Source organism: Camelus dromedarius, chromosome 11 (assembly GCF_036321535.1).
Source record: "Camelus dromedarius isolate mCamDro1 chromosome 11, mCamDro1.pat, whole genome shotgun sequence".
Classification (NCBI taxonomy): domain Eukaryota; kingdom Metazoa; phylum Chordata; class Mammalia; order Artiodactyla; family Camelidae; genus Camelus; species Camelus dromedarius.
The window spans coordinates 26,501,799-26,520,647 of NC_087446.1; the positions used below are offsets into that span (position 1 = coordinate 26,501,799).

The 18,849-nt window shown below is 40.7% G+C and overlaps 1 long non-coding RNA gene and 1 other non-coding gene across 9 annotated transcripts in view; both read right to left on the minus strand.

Moving 5' to 3' along the window:
- Positions 1-7,638: 7,638 nt before the first annotated feature.
- Positions 7,639-7,745, minus strand: LOC116156616 (U6 spliceosomal RNA). Its single transcript, XR_004140462.1, has one exon. It is a non-coding gene; the product is annotated as a U6 spliceosomal RNA (small nuclear RNA).
- Positions 7,746-9,778: 2,033 nt separating this feature from the next.
- The window catches only part of LOC116156445 (uncharacterized), an 83,658-nt gene continuing 74,587 nt past the window's right edge, over positions 9,779-18,849 (minus strand). For 5 of the 8 annotated variants that reach the window (XR_010383152.1, XR_010383150.1, XR_010383151.1 and 2 more), the window contains one exon: positions 13,756-18,719. This is a non-coding gene — a long non-coding RNA (uncharacterized LOC116156445). Of the gene's footprint in view, positions 12,164-13,755; positions 18,720-18,849 lie in introns of those variants that run through there. The other 3 variants (XR_010383149.1, XR_010383147.1, XR_010383146.1) reach the window with 3 other exon arrangements.

Genomic DNA, 18,849 nt, shown 5'->3' on the forward strand with positions numbered 1-18,849 from the left:
GAGCCTCCTTGGCTCCAAATCATCCTACTGTACTCACCATCCCCTCCGCCAGCCTTGTAAGATGAAGGCACATTCTTTAGCATGACATAAAAATACCCTTTGTGCTCAGATCCTCAGCAGAGAACTTGTCTTTGTTTGTTGTCTACAAGTGCCCTGAACCCTTGAAGTCTGCCTCAGATGCAGCATATTCCTCCACTGCTCTGCCCCTTTATATCTGCAGTCCTTGGCCACCAAAAGAGCTCTCTCAACCTATCTGCCAATAAAATCCTACTTGTCCTTTAAAAATTCTTAAGATGTCCTTCCCTATGAATCTCTCCCCCCACCAACCTTTGCCCCAGATAGGAACTTTTATCTTCCCTGTACTACTGCACCCAATATATATGCTGTGTAACTCTACTTGTCCGGCTCTCTCATTAGATGACAAGCTCCCTAAGGGCTTTCTGTTCATCCCAGGGTGTGGCATATGGTTAAATATTTGATAATTGCTTTCTGGATGAAAGAATGAATCTAGGCTAACACTTTCCCTTGTTAAATCAGATCATTTAATTCCAGAGAGCTTAAGCAAGTTGCTCAAGGCCAACATAGTTAGGTATCAGAAGCAGCAATAAAGACAGATACCATGTGTTTCCACATTGCCACCTGGTAATTACTCTGTGCATGCAGCTCTTTCGCATTGATACAACCATGTTCTATGGCAGATATTTCCCTGAGTTTCTATCTGTTTTAGCAGTCTTTTACTTTCAGGCATGGCTTGCTTTTTTAGTACCAATACCTTGACTTTCCCAAGAGGAACCACCCTGGTGTATTCTCATTTCTGCAGTGAGAATGGGGCTGGCCAGATACCCTGATTTCAGGAGGAGATGAGGGACCCCAAGCTGCCCAGTGAGAATACTCTGTTCCCCAGGGTGAATCAGAGACATCGAGCATCAGCCCAGGACTTGATAGAAACTGAGAAATAGGAGCTCTTTCCACTGAGCTTAAAGGAAAGCTAAACTGAGAGAAAAGGCTCTTTAAGAAAAAAGTCCAAACAAAACTGAGAGATTTCCAGACGTTATTCGAACACCCCGAGCCGGACTTTCCTACTGCCAGTGTGGGAGTTGCTTTGTAAGGCGTCGGCTGGGCTAAGCGGCAGTACCTCTCCAAGAATCCCCTTCGCTATGCGCTTCTGGTTGGAGTGGACGCTAAAAGACGTTCTGTGTGGGATTCAGAAGGTAGACGTGAAGGCGGGCACGTGACTTGGATGTCTAAAAGTGCTGGGGAAGGCGCACGGATCTTGCCCGGCGCACGCGCACTGTCGCTCATCTGCGCCTGTCCTTGCTTTTGTGTGGCAGCATCCAGGTTTGCATCATCTCCACCTTTCCTCCAATTCTCTGACGGCTTCCTTGACTCTTGGACCACATGCATAGTTAGCTTCATGACCAAGCACACTAGTGCCCTACTGCAGGCCTCCCACAGGGGTCTGATGTGTTCTGGAGGTGGTGAGAGACTGACGTGGGTTCTGGTCCACCCGCATAGGTCCTGGCTCACATTCAAGGGTGCCAGGGTGTCCTGCTCTTCCCCACTTTCACTGTAGCTTCCCTAGGTAGCCCTGAGGTCTTCAAGCTCCAGCGTCAGAAACAAAGACATCAGCCTGGTAGAAACTGGCTAACCTGCCTCTACAATTGCATGGGTCAGAGTCTTGTAATAAACCCCTTAGTGTGTGTTCATGGGTGTGTGTGCACACTTGTTTGATTGGACTCTTCTCTGTGTGGACCCTGACTGATAGTACTGATACACAGTACTATCCCTGGACTTTTCCATTGTGTAAATCAAGACATTCTCTTTAGTGTTTAAGTCAATGTGAATTTCCTTTGTGTCACCTGCCGCTGAAAAAGACTGATGCAGGATTATCATATTGTGACTAAACACTGTGATATCCTGAGGGCAAGATCTACACTTTACTCATCCTTAAATCGCCAGCATCCAGGAAACTGCAGGGTACATAGTAGGCACTTGACAAACATGTGTTGAATGAACTGGCAGCAAATGGCTGCAGAATAAAATTGCTCTCCTGGGGACCCAGAGGTAAAGCCTTACACAGTGTGAATCATGTGGCAGATGAAAAGCAGGATGAAAGGGAACTCCAGGCCTCTGGATAAAGCCATGAAGATCCTGGTTCTGAGAGCAGCTGAGTCCCCCACCTGGCAGCCGGAGGGGAAGGGGCAACACATGTTAGGCATCTCATGTTCATTACTAGCACAACAGGTGCCCCGGGGCAGCCAGCCCTTGCCCGGAAGTGAGCTTCCTGTCGCTTCTGACCAGGATTCCCTACATGTGCCTAACAGAAGTGGTGAAGGAAGGTATTTTTTACCCAGAAGATTTGAAAGCATATCAGGTTCCTAGAAGAGGAAGCTTCTAAGAAAGATAATTTCACAGTAAGAAACCCCATGAATCATCTAAATAATTTATATCTGAGGTCAAACATAAATGCTAACCATTCTTTGTTCCTGCCTAGGACACTTTAACAGTTCATAAGGCAGTAAGGGGTTCATGGGAACCCCAAAGACAGAAATTTTTAAGCCAAAATTTTCTGAATAGTTTAACTGATATTCAGCATAAGTGAATCAGGTGATGAATCAGTTTATTTCCAAGTACAAACATTCACAGGGAAAAACACATGATATATATATATTGAATAAAAATGGTGGAGGGGGATGGTAGGCTGATAATGGCTCCCAAAGATATGCAGGTCCTGGTCCTGGAACCTGTAAATATTACCTTATATGGAAAAAGTACTCTTTTATAGGTGATTGCATTAAGAGTCTTGAGATGGAGTATCCTAGATAATCCTGGGCCCTAAATGTAATCATAAATGTCCTTATAAGAGGGAGGCAGAAGGGGATTTAACTGCAGAGGAGAAGCTGATGTGAAGAAGCAGAGGAAGTTTTGAAGATTCCTTGAAGACTGAGCAAAGGACCATGAGACAAGAATGCAGCAAGGTGTGCAAGATGGAAAAGTCAGGAAAGGCATTCTCCCCAGAGCCTCCATGGAGAGAACCTTGATTTCAGCCTTATAAAACCCATTTTGGACTTCTGACCCCCCACCCCGAAAACTGTAAGAGAATAAATGTGTGTTGTTTTGAGTCATCAAGTTTTTGGTAATTTTACCATCGCTAACGTGGTCTCCACTTGGATCTCTTGAATACAACTCTTTCCCTCAGCTAGGGGGCCTCAAGCTATATATCCAGGAGTCATAACAGTGGCAAAACTCTCCAATGTGGGTTTTTTGTCTGACACTTTGAGTGGATTATGAAAGTGGACTGTGAAGTCAGACATCCTGGATTCAAATCCAAGCTCTTTTTCTACTTCTAGTTATGGCACTTTGAGAAAATTATTTATCCTCTCTGTATTTCCGAGTCCCCATTGTGAAATAGAGATAATAATAGTGACCAATCACCTAATAGAAAATTGTGGGAAATCGTTGAACAGACACTTCACGAGAGAGCATATCCAAATGGCAAAAAGTATAAGAAGAAAATGCTATATACCTCGTTGACCATCAATTCACTCACAATGTGATTTCGCTACTACCCAGCAGAAGGGCTAAAATAAAGAAGACTGACAAGATCAAGTCTTGACGAAGAAGTGAAACAACTGAGACTCATACACAGTGAGCGAGTGCAGCCCTGTCTTCAGACCCAGTCAAGACGGGTCTGCCCCGGCCCTCCCTGGCCCTGCTCCACCCTGTGGAGTAAGGAGTCCGTGGAGCCCAAGAACTCGCCCACCCAAGACCCACACCCCTTCCTCCCCTGGACAATAGTCTAGACAACCAGGACTCCAGAATTTCCTGCCTGAATGGGCTTCTTCTCTAAGCCCATTTCTCAAAGGCAAGCCACATTGCTGGTGTGTGCAAAGCTTGATCCAGGGGATGGTGAAAGGGTGGCTGTGTAGACAGAGCCTATGCATATTAGACTTGTTGCAATGCAGGACAGAACCAAGGATGGGGAAGAATGCCAGGCCTTGGACTAGGGAATGAGAGCCGGCTCTCCCCATGCTGAGGATACCTGGCACAACCACTGTGAACAATGGTTTGGCAGTGTATGTGTATCTCATGTTTACACACACACATATATAAACACACATACAAAAATATGTTGATTTCTGTTGGTCCTGGAGATATATATATAGTATATAGTTAGACACATGCATATTCTTAGACAGAAATAGCACCACTATTCATTATAGCCCCAAACTAGAAACAACCAAAATTTTCTTTAGCATTAAAAATGTATAAACAAATCACAGTATAATCATACAGTGGAATGCTGACACCAATAAAAATGAATAAACTGCTGTTACAAGCAATAACGTGGACAAAGCTTACAAATACAACATTGAGCCAAAAAGGCCAGATACAAAAGGGTATGCACATATGATTCCACTTATATAAAGTTCAAAACCAGGCAACACTGATGTATAATGACAAGCCAGGATAGTGATAGCTTTGGGGAGGGGGAGGGTAGTGACTGGAGATGGGGGATGCCACTGGGGTGCTACCAGTGTTCCACTTCCTGATCCGAGCTATAGTTCCACAAATGTTCAATTTGTGAAAATTCTTTGAAATGTGCGTTTAGCACTTATGTATGTGTTTTCTATGTTCTATGTTCATTTTTCTTCAATAAAAATATTTTAAAACAAAAACTGTATCTTATCCCATAGGCTTGTTGTGGGGATTAAATAATTCAATAGTCACAAGCTCCTGGGACAGAGTAGGACACATGGTGAGTGCTGTGTTCTTGTTGTCATCATACCTAAGATGTCATTGCTCTCTAAAACAACCCTGATTCCTTCAACTCTTATTTCTAGGATCTGAAGCACCTGCTGATGATCCTCAGAGCAAAGTGGCTGATCAGATGACCAGCAGTAGCCCCATTTGGTTGTCAGCTACTATGCTTGGTGCCGTGTGTGAGATGTGGTAGTCACGCACTCCAGTCTCCGTGTGAAGGAAGCCGAGGGTCTCCCACCCCAGATCAGCAGAAGAGCCACTGGCCCTAGGACACTAACCCAGAATCCCCAGAAGTCTTTGCACCCTTTTGATATACTCCTATTGCATTGTGTGTTCTTCTCAGTAATTGTTGCCTTCAATAGGTGTCTTCCAATGTAGCAGGGGCTAAAGTGAGAGCAGAGACTGTCTCTTTTTTTTCTTTCTTCCCAGTGCTTAGCACTGGATCTGGCACATGAATGATTCTCAATAACTCTGAATCAAAGAAAGAATTCCTGACCCACAGCAGGCATGTAACATGTTAATCACATCCCTCCCCATCTCTTTCCTCCTCTTTTTAATTTTTTTCTCTCTTCCTCTAGTATTTTCTTTCAGCCAGGGGAACCTATATGAGACAGAAGCCTTTGAGTCTCTTCCTATGAGACCCTTTATTTATTAGCAGTCTAAACTAAACAGTCTACATGGTTTAAACTGAACCAGTGGCTGAACCCACCTTAAAGTGACTGCATACACCCAGTGAATACTGTGATTTTACTCTCTAATGGGACAAATGTTTCCACTGAAGAAATTCATCACTAGCTTATCATTTAAGCAGCAAACACCTGCAGTAGCTGGGGTCTTTCTGGATGGTGGGTGAAGCTCCCAAAGAATCATTCATCCAAGTGAAGTGAAAGATTAATACATTCAACAGCTGACAGCAACACAACCCACTTTATCTGAGGCCAAACATTTACAGCTAATGCACTTTACAGGCTACAATGAATGCCTTAAAAAGATGCCTCCAAGAAGGGGTAGAGGGTCCAAAGAGAGAACTCATTACCCGATGAGCATTTGCTTGTGATGCACAAGTACTGGTCCACATTTTTTTGCACATGGTATTTTATTTAAACAAACTGGAAAAAAAAAAAAACACTGATGTGTAATTTGTGGGCAAAATTAATTTCTAGGATTTTTTTCTATGTCGGTACTCATTTATGTGCACAATAATAAATGAAAAGAAAGTTCATGGAATAATTGTTTGGAATAATGAAAAATTAGAATCATTTGAAATGTTGATTGTTAAACAAAAACTCAAATTACAATACCGCCACACTCTGGAGTGATTTGCAGCTGATAAAAGAATCTAAAGTGTCCCTAGATGCTTTGGAGTGGAAAGACACCCAAGTTATCAAAGGGAAAAACACTGCAGAATGGTGTGTGTTTGTTTATACCAAAATTTAAAATGAAGAAATATGCTTATAAAATGCATAGAAAATCATCCAGAAGGATTTATGCCAAAAAAAATTACTGGTGATTACTTTAGGGAGGAGCAATTAGAGAAATGAGAAAGGGGAGGAGTCAGGGAGAGAGAGAGAGGATATTTTACTTTTTTCCTATTTATGTTTCCTATTTATACACTCAAGATTTGCTTGAATCTTTCACAGTGATCTTGTTTGTATTAGTTGAAAAGTTTTTAGAAACTTTGAGGTATTGAATTACTTCGGAAACAGATTTGGAATGAGCTCCATCGCTGATGTTGGGCATTTACTTCATCTTTCTATCAGTTTCCCCAGCCATAAAATAATAACTTTACTACTTCATGGCATGGTAGCAGGAGATGTTCTGTGTAAAATTTTTAGTCCACCGCCTGATTATAACAAAATTTATTTCTATAGGTTATAACTATTGCTGTGTAATAAAGCATGCCAAATTCAGGGTTTCAAAATAGTAAGATTTATTATTAGTCATGCAAAGTACAGCTTTTCTGATAGAAACTAATATAGCTGTGTCAGAGAAAGACTGATATAAACTGCACTTGGCTGGGCTGCTCTGCTGAGGTCAACTCTGCTCCACACACCCCTCCTCCTCTTTGGACCAATGGGATAATCAGGGCATGTCCTTCTCATGGTGATGGCAGAAGTACAAACAGCACGAGCATGCAAAGTCTGTTAATGCCTTAGACTGAGAACTGACACATTGCCACTTCTACTTCATTCTATTGGCCAAGTAAGTCACATGACCAAGCCCAAAGTAAAGGGGTATGAAAATATACTATGCTAAGCGTGATCAGTAATTCCCAGTTGCCTAAGACTAAGGTGCTTCCCCAGGATACAGTAATTTTCATGTGAGAACCAGGAAAGTCCCAGGTAAACCAGGACCAGTTGGTCACTCAATACCTCTCTAGTAGGATGATCTTCAAAGTCACCCAGCAAAGAGCATAGTATAGGTACACAGCGAAGAATTGGGGCCAATGATGCAATTTACTACACCTTTAATAACATTATTCTTTCCAACAACTAAGAAGACAGGCAAATAATAGGTAGTCAAAATTATTTTTGGTAGATTGGTTTTAGGTTGACCAAATAAAACCAGATCCTCCCAAAGTCTCCATAAACAGAATATTTCTCACAATAGTCTCCTCAAATAAAATTGAAGATATTTTGGTAGCAAGGGGTTATGTAATCAGATAGCTGATTAGGCTAGATTTTCAAAGCGAAGCTTAAGATGCTTTCAATCCATCCTTTTTTTTTTTTTTTTTTTAAATTGAAGTGTAGTCGATTTACAATGTTGCATTACTTTCTGGTTACAGCATAGTTCAGTTAGACACATACACATACACACACACATATATATATTCCTTTTCACATTCTTTTTCATTATAAGCCATTACAAGGTTTTAAAAATATGGACCACTTTGTGAATTTACGTGTCATCCTTACACAGGGGCCATGCTAATCTTCTCTGTACCGTTCCAGTGTTAGTATAGGTGCTGCCAAAGCGAGCTCTCAATCCATTTCTAACTTAATTTGACAGAGAATAAGATGAGTCTCTGTAAGACCAATGAGACTCCCTCATATCAAACTTTTTTTCTTCTCGGGAGAATGCTTATAACAGACTCTTAGCAAGGAAATGTTGCTTGACTTTTAATCATAAGTTTGTGCATGAACATTAATATTGATTTAGTTCCCCCGGCTTCACTGATCCTTTCCCCAAAACCCATAGTGTGTGGTTGTTCAGAGGTTAAGTCCATAGAGCAGCAGGGAGCTCTGCTCTGCCTGCTGCTTCCTGACCCCCGCCACTTCCCTCTTCCTGTCTAGACTGTCTATTTCTCATCTGAAGACAGACCCTTACTGGATAAACTCAGTACTCAGGCACAAATCACAGTGAATGATCTCTCTCTCTTCACAACCATTTTCTTTATCTGAAACATGCCAAAAGGGGAGGCCTCTTAAAGCTCTCAGGCATTCTGGTTTTCAAATCTTAAAAAAAATAATTCTTTAAGGAAAAGCAGGGTTCTAGACATTTCTGTTGGGAATGGGCTGTTAAAATGCTTCAGGGTTCATTTTTGTATGGATTTGGAGACTGACATAAAAATATTAATTTGCTAATTCAAACATGTTCAGCTGAGACAGCTGGGAGCTGACCGTCAAAAGCATTGGCAAGTCAACTTGTAAGTGTTTTGCAACTTTGGAGAAAGTCAGTGTTAGAGTTTAAGTGCCTCTGGGGCAGGCATCTGGCCACTAAGCTCTTCACAAATTCCAATCCAGGTGTCAATACAAGTGAATTAAACTGCTTACAGCACTTTTAATGATGAGCAACATGATGTTTAGATAGATGACCTTTAATTATAATCCATAATTTTAAAGGGACCCAATCATCAGCTTTATTATGCTCTACCCAGATTAAGTAAGTGGGCTTAACTAAATAATAAATGCCTTTCTAGCTGCCCATCCTCCCTCACAAATGGACACTTCACCTCTCTCTGACATTCCACAGCCTAGAGTTCTGAACAGACCACCTGCTCTAAAAGACCTAGAAGCAATTTAATCTAAAGATTTAAGAGGCTGTTAACCACCTGGGGCTGATAAGACACTGACAGCATCTCTGTCTTGCCTAAGATTCCAGCACCGCCGAGCACCCGGGCCATTCCCAGCTCATGCGTAATACGGGCAAGCTGACCCCCGAGTTGGGTTTCTTCTTAGTCCTTTTGATCTGTTTTCTTTCTTGTTTTCATTTGATGAGACAGGTGTTCAAGAAGTATATCATTCCAGGAAGATGTAAAAAGGCGTGGGGTAAACGATAATCAGCAGTTTGGCTCCCCCCAGTCTTTCCCTAAATGATCTCAGATGGCATTATGACCATAACAATAAACCAGAATGCTGAGCTTACCAGTTAACCAAGACATTCTCTGAGCAGGGTGGACCAACCAGCATTTTATTAGAGCAGGCTGATGAATAAAGAGGAATAAGACAAAGTGATGATGTTCTCTCAGCATTTCAAATCATCAAGGGAATTTTTAAAATTCAAGACAAACACGTACCTTGAATTGAAAGCTACTCAGGGGATAGGAAATAAGGAAGAATCTATTATGCCATAGAAACATTCTCCAGAGATCTGGGGCAATTTTTTTTCCCCTTAACATGAGCTGTTGATTAATGACTTGGGGAAAAAGAATGTTTAGGGAGTTAGAGACTTGTAATTTAATTTCCTTCTGAGAGTAAAAAGTGTAGAAGGAGGGAGATCCACCTGAGTAATTAGAGTTAGAAGATTTAAGTCCAGGAAAAACAGAGGAAATGAAATTAAGTTAGGGATTCTTATAGAAAGAGATGGAAGCATGTAATATAAAGTCTTCATAGAGATGAAAATGATAACTAACAGTTTCTAAGGGCTAATTCTGTGCTAGGAACTTCCCATCTTAATTCTGTTCTCTAGGGCAGGCACTACCACATAGTCCATCAATTCTAAAATAAATGCATACAGAGATAGATTTTATATATTTAAATTTAATATACACATATAATATCATATATATAGCTCATATGTGCCATAATATCACATAGATAGATTGATAGGTAGGTAGATAAACACATATATATGGAACATTTTAGCACAGAATTGATGTCACCTTACAATCACCATAGACCAGAGGGCAGACATGATGTAATTCTATCATTGTCTGTGAATGTGTAAACTCATAATACTGTCACTTCAGTTTGACTTATGCACATTATTGGCACTGCATATGTTGGGTTTAATTGCTGTTTAAAAATCTTTTACACTATGATCCAGTATTTAAACTAAGGATTATTTTACAAGCAGAACCAGCATAAAAACTGAGTAAGAAATTAGATTAAATTTTGTGTTTGTAAAGCAAGTATTCATCATAGGAAATAAAGACTCTGAGTCTATATTTTCTTACAAAGCAACAACCAGCGTTGGTGGTGTAGTGGTGAGCATAGCTGCCTTTCAAAGCAATAATCAAATGTTTTATGGGACCCTAAGAAATGAAGCTACCAACGAATAGATGAAGCTGTGATTTTTCTTACTGAGATTTATGCAAAATAATTTTCTATTATATGCCAAGCAATGCAAATGAAGGCCGGACAAATGACCAAATCCCCAAGAATAGCTTAAAGACAATTCCACACTTGGAGAGCCTAGTTTGACTGACTCATACATGATTAGCAGATTTGTTTTCTAATTTTCTTATTGGTACAGAAAATCATGGTATGTCTTTTGTCTATGGCACTTAGATTCAATTAACTATTCAATTAACATCTTTTCTACAGATAAGAATTGAGAGGCTCAGATAAATTAAATTACTTGCTCCAAAGCCCACAGGAGGCAAGTTCATAAAGATATCCTTTAGAATGATGTTGGTCTGATTCTGGAACTTACAGTCTTAACCATTAGGATAAATTACTTCCCAAATCAGGGGAAGTAGATGGTTCTTTGAAAAATTATCAGGTCATGGCAATTCTCTGCTCAATAAATACTCATCTCACAGTAAAAGTCAAGAAGTCCTTTTACCCTACCAGATGAACCTCAGGGCATCTTTGGTCCTCCCCCCTCCACCTACTACCACCTCTCTATCTCATCTCCTACTGCTCCCCTCCTTCACTCTGCTCCACTTCCACTGGCTCCTTGCTTTCCCCTTGCTATACTAGCAAGCCGCTGCCACTTCCAATATGCTTCTACCTCAGGGCCTTTGCACTTGCTGTTCTCACTACTTGGACTACTTCCCCACCACCCTATATAAAATAGAAGTACCCCACCCCATCCCAGACCCTCTCTATCCCCTTTAATGTGTTTTGTTCTCTCCATAGCATATTACTATGTGAAATATTATATATGCCTTTGTTCACGTGCTAATTGCTTGCAACAATGTAAGTTCAGAGGGCAGGGGCTTTGTTTTGCACATTTCTGCATCTGTATGGAGAGTGGGTATCTGATAAATAAATGGAAAAATAAATCTTCCTCTGACAGTGTTAGAGGATGACTATCTTTACTTTCTGTTTTGTCGATTTCAGAAAATTATCTTAAATTGGCAGCTATGCATTATTATTACTTAATAAATCAGTATTTCTGTTTTTCACTCTACTGGGGGCTTAATAAGGAGTTATGATTTTGTAGTAGAATGTTTACAAATGCAGATTCCAGAGCCAGAGGACCTGGATTTTAATGTTGGCTTTACCAACTTGCCTATGTGACGTCATGAAAGTTACTCAACTCCTCAGAGTCTTAGTTTCCTCATCTGTAAAATGGAGACAATAATAGGACTGATTTCTAAGGATTCTAAAAAGGACTAAATTAAGTAATACACGTACATGGCCTGAGTCATGCTAAGTATTCAATGAAATATTTATTTTGATTGGCAAATTATTCCAGCTTATCTAACAAGAATTGATAAGATGATTCTCAATCAGGGGAAGTTTTTCCCCCAAGAGACATTTGGCAATGCTGAGGATGATTTTGGTTATCACAGCTGGGATGCTACTAGTATCTAGTAGGTAAGAAATCAGGGATGTGGCAAACATCTTACAATGCAGAGGGCCCCTTCCCAACAAAGAATTATCGACCAAAATGTCAATAATGTCACTGAGGTGAAACCCTCAGAGAGAGAGAACATTTGTTTCAACATACTACAAACTCCAATATTTCAGAAGAAGTAAGAAATTTAAAGGGGGACTTTTTTTTTTTAAGCTACCACCACTCCTTCTGTCATTCCTGTAAAATCAGCTTAGTGATAAAAATTCACACTTAACATTGCGCCACTCTAGGCCTGGCCTTAAATGTCTTCTTACTGTTGCCCTTTAGAATTCATGGCCGAGTACATGCAGGTGCTGCTGTCCAGACCCCAGAATTCTCAGGCAATTTTCCTTGGAGAGTCTTGTGTTGGTTATCTCAGTTCTGGATCAGACCACTAGAGGGTAGAGAAACACCATCAATCATGCAGCTTTTAGGTGCCAGACTCGGTTTTCAGTCGTGTAAATCTTATAAAATTCTAAATTCTTCCTGGCCCCTAAGATAAAAACTACCCAGAATATATTTATTAAGCACCTCAATAGACACACAGTTTAAAAGACTGGATTCAACCATTTCACTCTGTCCTCAGCCCCAAACTGTGAAGTATGGTAGTAATTTAATTCAATGTCCTATGTTAAATGGAAATGTAATAAATAACCTCTGGTGGTATTGTGATGAGTATGAGACTATTATGTTGCTATTATGATAATATTTTATGACTATATTGGTAAAATTCCCTTTGATGAAGATTTGGTTATACTATGAGTTAAATCATATCAAATATATATATATATTATATTTATATGATCTTACTGACCAGGAATTGAGCAAAAGCTAAGCAGGAAGTGGAACCTAACTATGAACTCCTAGTTGGAATAAATAGCATTATTGTGCTGAACCTGAGCCAAACACAAACCAACACATTAATGATTATTGTCCTAAAAATAATACATAAGGACAAGCCTGAAGGACTGAAATAATATTATGACATCACAAAATACTTCAATATTTCTCAATTTCACACATTCAGGGTTAGAATAGAGGCACTGAGGAAAAAAACCAGAAAGGTTGTAAAAAACTTTAGGAAGAAAAGATTAAAGAATTATTTTAAAGAACAGAGTCCCCAGCTGTTTCTCCTTTCAACTAAAGATTAACAGAAGTGTGGATACAAATATTGCACAAGTGATTCCTAAACGTGTTCTTGTAGTATCCCAAGCTGTTCATAATTATCTCTAAAGAGATTGTGAAATTCTGGGCAAAAATAATTTTAATTTTCTTTGACTTACACACCCATGCACACATACAAGCATAGATAAACATAAATGCCATGTATTTTGACACAGAGCTGAAGAGCTAAAAGATCCTGTCAAATCCAGTAATTAAGAATAGGGATCAAGGATTCAGAAATGTTTAAGTATCACCCTAGAAAACGTCAGGCTTTAGAAGTCTGTGTAGAACAGTGGTTAACTACAGAGGTCTGATAACAGACTATTTGGGTTTGAAATCTGCCTCTACTGGTTGATTGTTTTTTTCTTTTTTATGGAGGTATAGTTGATGTACAGTATTATGTAAATTTCAGATGTACAACCTAATGATTCACAATTTTTAAAGGTTATATTCCATTTACAATTATTATAAAATATTGGCTATATTCCCCGTGCTGTACCATATATCCTTGTAGCTTATTTATTTTATACATAGCAGTTTGTACCTCTTGGTACCGTGTCCCTATCTTGTCGCTCTCTTCTCTCTCTCCACTACTGCCACCCCTCAAGCCAGACACAAGAGTAATTATAATCTATAACAGAAAAAGCCTCTAAAAACCTTGTGAGGCACCCTTTTAAAAGGTCAAGTGAAGTAGTGGGAACACCACTTTTTCCTTTTATCAGGTTCTAGAAAGATTTACTGGATGCTGAACTTTTTTTTTTTTCTGTCTGTTAACAACTGGTTATCATTAACTTGTGATAAGACCAGATCCAGGAGGGAATGTATCCAGGAAGCGGGGAATCTAAGGAAAGGAAGAATGTAGGGTAAACGCAGAATCAAAATCTTACCATGTCAGCACTGAAACATGATGACATGACATTTCCATGGCAGCAAGACCTCCATGTCAGAGTACATGGATTCCAGGGTGGAGAGCACACCGCCCCCCCCACCCCCCACCCCAGCACTTCATTCAACTTCAGTTTCATTTCATTCAGAAAAGTCTTCATTTGGGAAAGTCAGTTCCAAAACATAGAAAAGCCAAAATGTCAGATGCTCAACGTAGTAAGGTATAATTCCATTAGCGAAAACTCACTAACCCGTACCACAACCAGCCATATAATGCATCAGTATATTATGTATTCCGTCATAGCAAGACCACGTTGCTCAGAAATAAAAAATATGCATGAAACTGAAAATGAGTACAATGATGTCTGTATTAATATTATCCTCTTTATTTTTACTGGATAAAGCCTCTCTAGGTGAAAAATGCCTTTAAGTATTTTTTTACACCACAGAGCATAATTGTGAAGTGACCAGACTCTAGAAACAGGTGGGCTGGGTTCCTGGCCTTGCCACTTATTGTATAACCTTAGTCAAAATACCTAACTCTCCATGCCTCAGTCTTCTCATTTGTAGAGTAAGAACAAGGATAGTTCAGACCTCTTAGGATCTTTGTAAGAATTAAATGTGTTAATATACACAAAGTACTCAGTGCCTAGCACATTACAAACACTGTATAGGTGTTTGTCATAATAAAAATAATTATTATAAATTATAATGATCTGATAAAAGAGAAAATTTCATACTGTCTTTAGATGCTCAGTTTTTATTCTGATTAAATTTGAGAAGTCCTATTTGCCATGCTTTAAACATTAAAAAAAGTATACTATTATTATATGCAATGGCTACATGAGTAAAAAGGACTTTAAAAGAAGGGAAAAGTTAGTTCAATTAGGGTTTTCAATTTTTCTTCATTTTTTTTTTTTGTTTTGGGGCACTGTGCAAAGCATTCTGCTACATCCAATTACAGTTCAGGACAACCCCTAGTGAATGAATGAATGATGAACAGAGCAGTTTCATGACCAACCAGCAGCCAGGCCCATTCATTCTAATTGTGGGACTGGATCGGAAATTACTTAGCAACCACTTGAGTAAATGATGGGGAAGGCTCTGCAAAGCAGTTTCATAATTGTAATCAAGCAAACATCATTAAAGACTTTCTCCTGACCGTATTTCCTGAGCTTTGCTTATCTGCAAGTCATCAGAATAAACAGATCCAATTAAAGAAAACAGAGACATACTCCTCAGATCATAGATGCCCAGAAACATGTGGTTTCAAAGCCCTGGGAGGAATGCTTGATGGATCCTTTGGCTCATGTGAGGACAAATACAATATTACATGTGCTGTAATGTTTTGGATGGTAAATCTTTACCAGGACATAAGATTAATGTCTTGTACGATCATATTTAATCCCTGGGTAGGACTGCCACTTAAATATTTCTTCTCTATGCCACTCATTGACACAGTTCTAGCTCCTTTCTACCATCTGCATCTAATCTTCTAAGAGCCTAGAGTCAGAAGAATCTGAGAAGCTGAGTTCAGCCTTCCAGGGATTTTCCTATTGGTGCTCATGGACTGTAGCATGAACACTTCAAGCTGAAAATTCCAACTCCCCTCAGGGCAGTTCATCTACTGGATACACCTTTGTAGAATACCTACTATGTTACATATATTGGGCTTTGTGTTAGGAATACAACATTAGATAAAATTAAGTTTTTGATTGCAAGAAGCACATTATCTGCTGGAAGAGAGGTGTGAGAAAACATATAGTGACAAAGCAGTGTGAAGTAGTCCTATAGGAGTAAGTACAGTGCGCTGTGTTTGTGTAATAATCATTAAAAGAGTTTCTATCAGGAACTGTTCTAAAATTCTACATGCAGTAACTCTTATACCCATATGATAGTCTTGCAAGTAAACTGAGGTGCTGATAGGTTGAATCACTTACTCAGAGTCACATGGTGAGTGTTTCGGTCAGTTTAGTTGGAACATGAACCCTACCCTGGGAGAATTAAGAAGACTTCTCTTCGAGGAAGGAGGAGGAATATGAGGACACCTGAGAGCTGAATTTGGGTCAATTAGACAAAGTAGAGGAAAGAGCATCCTAGGCAGAAGGGAAAAATGTGTACCAGCATCAGCCTCGGACCCAGCACTGAGACCTGGTGCTCTAGCGCTCCTCCAGCTCAGTCCCTTCCTGTGCTTACAGAGTCTGCAGGGCCAAGGGCTTCTGCCCACCCAGAACCCATTCCCACACTTTCCATTCTAGACAATGCTCTAGAAACCAGGACCCCAGAAGTCCTTGCCCCAGTGGCTCCAGGCCCCCTTGCAGAACCTGTGTGGCTTCTGTCCTCCTAAGAGAGGGCCAAATTTGCTTATGTGCTCGTTGCTAGGGAATGGTCATTTGCAGGGGGTGTGGACGGCGCCTGGTTGTGCAGGCTGGGTTGTCCAAACACTCACGTGCAAAACATGTCGTGCAGGACAGATCAAGGTGGGAAGAGAAGGCTGGTGGGCTGGATGCTGAGTGCTCTCCTGCTCTGTGTCATTCTGATGTGGAACTCTGAAGAGTCTGAGAATTCAAAATCTAAACATAGCTTTCTAGGTAGTTATAAAGGCATTTTTGTCAAAGGTGGAGAATAGAACACATTTTATGTAACGTGGTGGAAGCTTAATCTACCCATTTGAAGAATTTAGAAATATGGCCTGTGACCTCCATCTGTACTCAAGTTCTGGGCCCTACAAATGCTAGAGGTAAACTTCCTGTGTGTGAGGGATGAAGATGAGAGAGAGCAGAGGTTGCCTGGGAAACTAAAAGTAGCTTGGCAAAGCTCAGTCCTGGAATGGGAATCAAATAGCTCAGGGATGTTTTGCCTGCCTAGTGACTTGAAGTTAATTTGGAAGGCTGCAGAGATCATTGCAGAGTTTAAGCTGGAGAGTAAGCCAGCATTGGGTTTGGAGCACTCACATCACACGGGTCAGTCTGCTCTGTCTCCAAAGGAAACACACGATGATGTTTTTATTCTTGCTTCTTCCCTTTGCCTCTATCCAGCAGCAGGAAAGAAAAAGAATCGCAATGTGTTATGGCTATAGGAGTCCAAATAGGAAAGTGTGGTGTAGTTAGAAGAACAAACATATGGGAGAAAAAATACAGCAATCTGATGGTCTTACCTGACCTACTCAGTTGGAGAGAGCTTGAAATCACATATTCAGAGAGGCCAGGCAATCAAGACAAAGCCCAAGATCCCACAGACATCAAGGACAGGATGTCTGGGAATGAGTCAAGGGCAAGGATCAGAGCCAGGTAGGTAAATCAAAGAACTAACATAGACCTAATGCACATAAAAGATACAGAGTCCTTGGAATGAGGCTTGCTTCACCCCTGGAGTGCAGCAGGGGACTCCCTGTTCTTGATTGACTCCCCAGAGCAAGGCCAGTGGTGCTGGGTGGGGCTTCAGATTAACAGGGTAGGTCTCTCATAGCATTGGCCACACAAGACTGCATCTAACCACAGTTGATGGACATTGACAAACAGAATCCTCCTTCAGTAGTTCTTATCAAATTTTATTGCCAAAAATAACCTAACTTCCTCATGGGGAATTATCCTTCCACCACCATATGTGATTTGGGGGAAAGAAAAAAACAACTCCAACTGAATTTCCATCAACAGGGCAGAACTTTGGATGACTGTCCCCATCCCACCTTACAACCAGGTGGTAATGATGTGACCTAAGTTCAACCTATCAAGCACTCACCCCAAGACTTGAAAATGAGTCAAGACTGATAAGAGCTGCGGTGCAGATTGTTGCAGCAGAAGCCTCTGGGGTGTCAAGAATTACTGCTGTGATGGTAGCAGGAATGCTAGGGTAGGTTCTTGACCAGATTGATCCAAGACAATGACCTTGTAGATAGAAGATGCTGCCCACCCTTTCCCCAAGCCTCCTGTGAGCTCCCTTCATCCTGTCAATAAATCCCCAAAGGCTCCCATAGAACCAAAAAACTTCCCATCTATGCCATGAGCAGCTCTTGCCCCCAGACCAGCAAGGTAGTTTGAAACTCTGGAACTTGCTGCTCAAAATTATTTGTGAAGATACAGATTTTCAACCATAGTTTAAACTGGCCAACCAGTGGCTTCTCCATTTTTAGCAAAGTGCATTTAACACAATGCTACATTATGTTTCTAAGCTTTCTCCTCAAATTCTGGGGAAGGCTAATTGTGACAGTCCCACTTGGCTATCAGCTTACTCTGGGACAGTGGTCCCCAAAGGAAGAGGAGTTATTTTTTCATTTCCCTAGAGCCCCATGATTCCTGATACTCTGGTGAAGAGTGAGAGGATGCTGACAGGGCAGTCAATTTCCTGAGGCAGAGAGGGAAGCCTCCACTGGCCCTGCTCTCTGCACACAGGAATACTGACAAGCTTGAACAGGGAATACAAAGGAAGGGAGAAAAAATAATGCATGGGGGGGTCTGGACCTTAGCTACTGGCTACCAATCACATTTGAGCAGATAGATTTTCATTAAAAATGTCATCTTGAAAATTAGAAAAGCATACACACACATATGCAACTAAACAGATGTTCCTATTCCTCCTCCTCTCCCTTGCAAAGTACTCACAGGAAACACATGTCTGTGTTGTCCTAAGTCCAGTTACTAATTAGCACGTTTCAGTAGCACATTTCACGGAGGATAGGGAGGATTTCAAAGGGATTCCTTCCTTTTAAGTTGAGACAGCTGGTGCTAATTACCAAGCAGGAAAAAAATGTGCAAACAGATCATTGAGAAGCCATCCATGGAACAGAAGGCTGAGGGGTCTTTTGGTCCTATGGTAGAACTCCTCTCCAGTGGCTGGAAGGGGCTGCATACTGTCTGCATCTTCACCTTAGCCCTAGGAAGCAGCTGTCCAGTTTCATCACCCTGCAAGGAGGTGGGAAACACAGTCCAAGAACATGAAGTCAAAGGTCATTTCACAGTATGCATGTAAATTATACAAGCCCAAGCACTTGTAGTAAACCATTTCCTTCTCAAAGATGCACGGCAAAATAGA